At 37.3% G+C, this 8,771-nt stretch overlaps 1 protein-coding gene across 2 annotated transcripts in view; it reads right to left on the reverse strand.

The window, feature by feature from the left end:
* Window positions 1-8,771, reverse strand: part of cntfr (ciliary neurotrophic factor receptor) — a 249,873-nt gene that overhangs the window by 213,024 nt on the left and 28,078 nt on the right. The window contains exon 1 of one of the 2 annotated variants that reach the window (XM_015047587.1): window positions 1,002-1,130. The exons of the other annotated variant lie outside the window; for it this stretch is intronic. The gene's annotated coding sequence lies outside the window, so the exon portion shown is untranslated. Of the gene's footprint in view, window positions 1-1,001; window positions 1,131-8,771 lie in introns of those variants that run through there. 2 annotated transcript variants of the gene reach the window in all.

Below are 8,771 nucleotides of genomic sequence, written 5' to 3' on the forward strand. Positions count from 1 at the left end.
TAGTTTCACTCACAGAATTGAGTTACTGAAATGAATTCAGTTTTTAATTATATTCTTATTTAATGAAGTGGTCTTTATATCTATTTAAACCCAAAATGTGGAACTTAAACAGGTCAAAGCTTAGGTTTCTGTACCCATCAATAAACAATTAGAATGCGTTTCATACACATTTCCAATATTCATAGACATTCAATGGAGTTTGACGAGTGGTCATTGTCGCATCCCCATGTCCAGGATTTGGTTTAATTAACACCATGTTGACTATAAAATAAATAAGCCTGGCATAAAAGGCTTTACAGTACAAAAAAAGTACATTCGGTGCATGGTAGATCTCTTCTTTCAGTTTTACAGCTTAATACGCATTGGCTCCATTTGACTTGGGCAGCAACAAGGGGTTAACAAGACAAAAAAGAAAATTGATCCAATAATTGCATCCATTACAACAGATGTAGAGATTGGTTTGGAGTGAAATGGGGCTCACTTTTCTACTTTATAATGTTCTACACCAGTCTGATTGTTGGTGGGCTTGGAGCTGAAATTTCAGCATGGAAGGTGAAGGCACTCTTCCCTACAATTATCATCTAAAACACTGGTTGCCGTTTACAGATTGATCTGTATTTGGCCAGCGCTGCCGCTGAAACATTCTGAGACTCTTCCACCAAAACATAGCCTAATGCAAGTAAAGGTGATTTGAGCCAGATAAAAAGAAATGGACATAGAAAGGTTAGGTGACTCAAGAGCAAGAAAAGAAAAAGAAAGCATTTATCGCTATGTTGTTCAAAGAGTTACTTTAAAGAATCAGTAAGGTCAACGTACGAAGATGTACACTTTCTCAGTTTTTGTTACATAATAATCACAAGCTTCAATGCATTTTTTTTATTTATTTATTTATTTATTTATTTATTTAGCTACTGCGTGACGGAGGAGCTGTCACGAGCTAAAACGTAGTCCAACAGTAAAGTCCGAGCCGACATGCAACACGCACACCCGAAATAACTTACTTTTTGGTGTCAGCAAAAATGGCGCGGTTCATTGTGAGTGCAGTGCACACATGGTATTACTGCCTCAGTTGTCATGTTCATTCTAACTTGTAGCTTAGAGCGTAAAGACATGTTCCTATTCAAGTCAGCTGTTTCCAAGTTGAGGCGCGCCGCGAGGGATCACGTGATAACGTGTTTGTGACGTCATCGGGACGTTGCGTTAATTGAGTGTTCTATTTTGGAAGCAGGTTGTCTTTTTTTTTCCTTTTTTTTCAGTGTCATCATTATGTTATTTGTTTTGTATATTCTGATAATCGTTTACTTGTGCTAGAAGTAATTATTTAGTTTTTTGTTTTGTTTTGTTTTTGTCTTCCTGTGGGCGGAGCCTGGGGCTGTAAAAGAGGGCTCTGCCCCCCACATAGAGTCAAACTGAGTTTAAACTCTCAACAGGTCAAGCTGAAGGTGATGGACTTTTGAGCTGCTATAAGGGCACTGCAGTTTTTTGGGTTGTTTTGTTTTTTGTGTCTGTTTTTAACGTGCCTGGACATCCATTATAAATATGCTGCACAGCTTCTTGACCTTTTTTTCACCTGAAGATGAGCACAATAGTGAACTATGGCATCGGCCTATCATTTTTGACCAAGTCCTAATAGAACCCTGTCACACATTCGACAAATTGTCAAGTTAAAAGAACACTAAAGGTTCATAAATTGATTTTTCCTTGGAGCACATAAAAATCTCAAAATTAAACAGCTGATAAAATAAGACATTTTGAAAAAATAGTATTGTGTGAAATGTAGCTTGTGTGCATGTATTAAACCCCTCCAAGCAAGTTCCAGTGCAAAAAGAGAAGCCGGGGGTAAGTTGGTAAAATAAGGGAAAGATTTTGTTATTCATTAATTTTCTAAAATGTGTGTTTTGTGGGCAAAACGTGAGGGAGCAAGATAGCAAATTCCGCCAAGGTTGTTCAAACAACACAGCGACTGATCGTACAGCCAACTGGGTACCGAGCAAGATCAAACTAGCTTGTGGATTTGAAAACGGAAGCATGCAGGGGAACTGAAAATGAAGAACTGGGCCAAAATGAGCTTACACTGTCTATCAAAAAGAGTGGTGAGACAGTGGGGGGGACAGGGTAGGGACCAAGAGAGAGCAGCAAACTGACATGAAAATGAGGCAGTGCTTGGGGAAACGCTAGCAGGTTGTGACACCTGAGGTTTGTGAGGGGTTTCGGGTAGGTTGGCTCAGGACGATAAGATGACTGCCACCTTATCTGTTGTCGTCAGGCTGTTAGCACACACACACACACATCCATGCGGACATATGAACACAAATGTGGGCTCACACAAAATCTGGCCAGGAAATGGTAGACGAAACACAGTTGGAAGATTGGCAGACAGGTGTTTGGGACTGTGACTGGAATTGACTCAGATGTCCATTCGTGTAGTGCTACTTGTGTGGTCTTGTGTATGCATGCATGCATGTGTGTGTGTGTGTGTGTGTGTGTGTGTGTGTGTGTGTGTGTGTATACATACTTTACAAAAGACACAGAAGGGTAAACCAATTAAAAAATGACAGGACAGGGATTCCAGGAAATCCAAGAGTAAATTAGCATCTCATTTCATTTTTGAGCTTTTATATCAACTTCATTAGATGCAGAGCAAAATGAATCCGGATGTAATCAAAGCACAAAAAACAGACACCATGCCAGATGTTGGATATTAGACAGGTTGATATGAACATATGATCCTCATACGAAGCAGTCACATTAGTTCAGCCTATTTAAATAGATCTGACCACAATTAGTAGCAGAAAAACGTCACGAAATGTTTTGCTTTGACAACGATCCTCTTTACATTGCAGCTCCAATAAACCTGCCACACAAAAAGCCCAGTATTTTGAAACTTTTTTCATTGATGTTGTTTCTTATTTTATTTTTATTCTCAATTTTAGCTCCACTCCAGTGTTTTGTTTGTTTATGCTCATGTAGTAGAGAATTCCAAACGTTTATGCAGTCCTGGCTGAGTGTGAAAGGCCTCGTAAAAACTGAGGAGAATTCTTCAGATGTACAGAGAAGGAGCCATGTTTGTTCACCAAATGACAAATGTAAGTACTTTCTAAGTTAACACATTTTGATTTTGCTGTACCACTGTATTAAGTGTATTGCCTAGCTTAGAGTGTTATTTATTCTGATTAACATTTGCCAACATGAAAGCCAGGCTGATATTCTAATATGTTTAGCTTAATATCATTGTCAGTTCTTCTCTACAATAAATACATATATTTCAAATAAATAAATAAAAAATATTACACTTAGGGAAAAAAGTGATTGTATTTGTCTGTTTAAATTATCCAAATTAAAATTAAAGTGTGGGATGCATTTCTATGAATCCTCCCACCCCCTTTAAAACCTAAAATAAAATTCAATACCACCAGTTTTCATCAGAAGTACTAGAATCAAGTTATGTGTGAGTAAAGGGCACTTTGAATACAGCTGTTATGTGAAAGGGGGTTGTTTTTTAAAAGCAGTGAACAAACTGCATAAAGACCAATGAGCACACCAGGCAAGTCTGGGAGAATGTTGTGAAGAAGTTTAAAACAGGTTCTTTCATATAATATGCCATAAGCATTGAATGTCTCAGAACACTGTTGAGTCTATTGTGTGAAAACAGAAAGAATATGAGGTAAGTGCAAACCAGCACAGAGCAAGGGAAAGAAAAGCACTGATGATAAAAGAAGCTAAGAGCCCCACAGTGACCCTCTAAGAGCTGCAGAGATCATCTGCTTAGGTGGGAGAATCTGTTGTTAGGAAAACTTTTTATTGAACATTTTAGAAAGCTGGCCTTGATAGGTTTCTGGCAAGAATAAAAGGCTTGTTAAGAGAATGTTTAAGAGGTTTTGCTTAAGATTTGCTATACGTAATGCATAGAAAGCAGAAAACATGGGAAAACTCATCTAAGTTTACATGCAAATCACTATTGTGCCAGAAAATGAACATTTTCACAGAAAATGTGCTTATCCTGAGCACAGGATTGGCATGGTATAATATAGTTATCACAGTGTGGTGCTATGGGGATACAAGAATACAGGAGACCCTTGGAAGAAATGTGTTATATTAGTACTTGAGAATGAAATCCAGAGGTCCAACTTCCTAAAATAATAAAGAGAGTGGTCAAGAAAGGAAGACGATACGTAAATCAAAAGTAAGTAGGAAAAAACTGGAGACAGATTACAAATGACCAAATGTATTCACATCACCTACTGAATTTTAATGACACTTTTAGACAATGACTGACAATCTCCATGTTTTCTTCAAACTACATGGCAAATAAACACACTTGAATGTGCACAGTAAATGATTTAAGATGTTTAAGTAAGTGTTACCTATTAACATGTAGAGAACATTTGGACGAAGACAATGAATGGAAGCTGCTGTAAAACCATTCCAATTGCAAAGGCATGGGGAAACAACTGTGCACACAAATAAACCCCTTTTGGCATTACCGTATGGGATCCCACACACTCACTCCTCAATTTTCCAAACACCCATTGATCACACACCAACTCTGGGACAAACTGTACCTCTCCAAAGGGGAATGCAATGGTTTATTTTCATATTATGAAAAAAAAATCAACTTCATGATCCATTATTATTACTTTGGCAGACAGTGAGAGATGGAAAATCCATTTTTTAAGCTCTGGTTGTTTTAATGTGAAGGCTTTGGGATGCAGTCTAGTGATTCAGTGGTCATCTGCCACCATAAATATCAATTACCAGCTATAGCTTAGCTATTGGACATTCATGTTATGCACTAGCCAAAAGGAAAGTTTTATATTAAAAAATGTATGCATATACATGTGGATGTCATAAGTGGTCACATTGAGTGCTTGGCTGTGCTTCATTGGTGTGTGTGCAGGTTCATGTGAGATAATGTGCAAATGTCTGCGTGTTCCAAGGACAGGCGATGATGGGAATTGTCCCAAAGGCTCTGCGGCCCTTCTCTAATATACAGTATTAAGCCATCAGCACAGTGTATAACTAGTTAGACACATCATGACATTGTTAAAAAAAGCTTGAACAAAGTCAGGTAAAAGTCAAAGCCTCACCACATGGAAGATTACACTCACATTAGGTCAGTTATAACAGCAAGTGCACTAAAGGCCAAACAATAATATCATGATATGATAAAAGGTGTTGTTAGCATAAAAAATTGTCAGTTAATTTTAATTAAGACTTTTTAGTCTTGGCTCAGTCTTGCATGTCTAATTAAAGTACAAACAATAAATTAGCTTTACCCTTGTTTTTAGAAAACACTGCTGATGGGGGCAAATCATAATTCTTCTATCTGCTACTTCATCCCTCCGTTCTCTCTTCATGCCTGATCTATCAGTCCATTTATCCATTCTTCCTCCTGCATCCACTGGTCTCCCTCTCCCTTTATCCTCTTATCTACTTAAATGTATTGTACACCACCATTCCAGGCCTGGTGTAGTATATACTGGCCATGAAGATATTGAACAGGACTCTGAATCACTGTCTCCATTTACCCGTTTACCAAACAGATACAAGAAAAGCCCCAGTGTTGAAGCCACGGTTCAGCAGTTTCTAATTATGTGTTGAAGCCTAGACAGCATATTTCATATAGTTCCATAAAGAAGGGATAAAATAAAAAGAAATGAAATGACAAACACTGAAGCAGGAGAGTGGTAAACCAAAATTGTGACAGAAATAGGTTGAAGGGAAACTACAGACTTTATCATTCAGTCAAGTCAGTTGTACTTTTTTTTTTTTTTTCGACAGCTCAATGTTTTGTTTGGACTGCAACCATTCTATGTAACAGCCATTATAGTAGTAATATCTGGAACCAAAAGTACAATGCACATTCACTGGAAGATACATCGGTTTCCCATCAGCATAAATTTTAGTTTATAAGACATTATACATGAAAATGATGTACTAATTACTGAGTAAATTTGTTATTGGTTCTGCTGTTAAGATTTTCAAACTGATAATTAGCAGTTACGTCATTAACAAATGGAGAACAGGTAAAAATGATCAATTTCTTGGAAGATGTTGATTTATCCCAACACTCATATCAATGGAGGCAAATTAAAAAACAATTTAATCTCAATAATATTACAAACTATTCATTAGAGAATCAGACAATTTTATATTTGACTAGTCCTGATAGGTGACAGACTAGTCAGAAATTCAAATAGGAATCAGTGAATGTACCACACACTTCAACACTCCCACTTTAAGACAACGACACTCTTCAGAGTGGAAACTGTTACTGAGTAAGGAAGACTAAAGGTTTGCCATTTTCAGCATCTGTCAGGCATTCACATTTGAATTTTGAGCAATCGAAATCAAAATATGAGAAGTACTTCATAGGGAACGTATGTTTTCCATAGAGGCTCACTGGGCATTTATTCAGGAGAAATATATACCAGAGACATTTACAGCATATGCTATTGATTTAGCTCATTTTCTGTTTCATAGAGTTTTGTTTTTGTACAACAGGTGAAAAAAATAAGCCATCTGCCACATGTCAATTCTGAAGCATGCTCGGGGCATTTTGCAGAATTCTTGAAGGAGCAAATTGACAGATAACAGAAAAGTTGAAGATAGTACAGTAATGTTCCTGTCTTATTTTCTATTCAGCTCTTTCATTCTAATCTGTCAAAGATGTCAGATTTTGAAACTCTGGCATCCTTTTTGACATCTCCAAGTAACAGTAACAGCATGTTATTTAGAGAACATGCACTAAAAATTCTGTTAAAAATTAGTTATGCTAACATTTTTATGATAATCAATATCTACTATAAGATAGTAAAGGGTGTTTAAAATATTAACTTAATCATTTTGGGGGGGTTTTAAACAGTGAAACTGTTCTCAATCACCCATTGTTTAGCTTCTAATATTGTTTTAGAAAAAAATACTGTCAGAATTTTAAAGGTTTGAACAAGTGCCTTCAAATAACTATTGAATAAATAAAGGCAAATTACGGTATTTGGAATAAGTGTTGAGGGTTTGCTTATTTTGGTACACTGAACTTTGGTTTCCTTAAGGTTCAAAAGCATTGACCTGACATAGATATCCCCTGGCTTAAACATGTATATATAAGCTCAGAATCAACCTTTCAGTCTATTAGAAAGGCCAGTATAACTTCCCATTGACAGTCCAACTTCATCCACATTATGAAGCAGTGCTAATGTACATTTACATCTAACCCTCAGCCCTACCCAGGCTACAAGTCTGCATTTATTCCCTTGTCTAAACCTTAACCCAGAGGCAAGGTTTGAAGATCACAAAGTGAAGGTTAAAATGTGTCCTGACTTTGCCTTTCGGCAATTTCACATTAATTAGCAAACCTCTATGACTTTGATAGTACAGCTAAATGTGAAACACTCACTCACGCACACACCAAACCACACGCACACACCCCATCAGGAGGACATGCACACGTACACACAGCAGCTCTTCTCAGGGCTCGTTAATGAGTGATGTCATTAATGTTGGTGTACGGTTGCCAGCTGTAATATTTCCTGTGGTCATTAGACCATCTGGTGGCCTGGCTCCTTGGATATCTCTATCTGTCCCCACTTCTGCTGTTCAGTATTTCTGGTGGTTCAAAGCTCATGTGTCTTTATTTCTTTATATATTTGAGCAACTTTCAGTTAAATGATTCAATGGATATATTTTTTAGAGGTTATTTATTTCTGGGCTTTTCTTTTCATGGTCTATTAATCTTCAGTGCTTTTTTTTCCTGCTAACTTTAATCAGTTACTAAAGAGCGAAACTTATTATTTGGAGTTCTAACATATTACGAAATGAATGAAACAACATCAGTTTTATAGCGCTTTTCAACCCTGAAAGGGTTCTCAAAGACACTTCACATTATTTAGATATACCTTGATGCTGATTGTATTGTCCTTCTTTTAAAATAAGTTATTGCACCATCAAATTACAAGCAAATTCCCTGGAGTGCTGCAGTATTTCTAATCCAATGCTGCTATTTTTTTATCCTTGCACATTTTCAGCTTATTAGGTTATTTTTACAAATTGAACTGGAAAGGAACACCCTTCTGAGACTAGGTTGTGGAAAAAAATTGATCCAGGAGGAAAACCCAGACATGGTTATTTATAGAAGGGATAGTCCACTCTGGGCTTTGCTACCAGTGGGACATTCCCCAAAAATTTCCATAGCGAGGTGCCTAGGAGGGCTCCTTACGAAATGTCTGAACCACATCAACTTATTCCCTTTGGTATAAAAGAGTAGTGGCTCTACTCTGAGCTTCCCCTGAATGGATAATACTAGATATATTACCAACCTCTGACCCACAGGAGGAAATGTATTTTGTTTCTGGCTGATATCTAATCAGTATTCAGACCCCTCAAACATACTTTGTGTAATGACAAATTTAGCAACGGTTTTTAATGGTACTGGAGACTTTTGAAGACTTGTGCATTAAAGAATGTACATTTTTCACTCTTTTCAATGAGGAGCAGCGGCTGGTGCCACGGGCCCCTTCTCCGTCACAAAGCATTAACAATCAGCCCAGTCCAGCAGTCCCTCCCAGCTGGAATCAGAGCAGGAGATGTGCACCCCTCCAAGTCCTGACTAAATGAAATCATCCATGGGAAAATGTCCACCACTGTTGTTGCATGTTCTTTTGTGCCAAGTTTAAAATCAAACCAGACATAACTAACTTGAACCCCCCCCCCAAAAAAAAAAAAAAAAAACAAAAAAAAAACAATTAAAAATTCCTCCAACAAAGGTTAAAAAA

Source organism: Poecilia latipinna, unplaced genomic scaffold, assembly GCF_001443285.1.
Source record: "Poecilia latipinna isolate Pla-1442-1.1 unplaced genomic scaffold, P_latipinna-1.0 Scaffold834, whole genome shotgun sequence".
Classification (NCBI taxonomy): domain Eukaryota; kingdom Metazoa; phylum Chordata; class Actinopteri; order Cyprinodontiformes; family Poeciliidae; genus Poecilia; species Poecilia latipinna.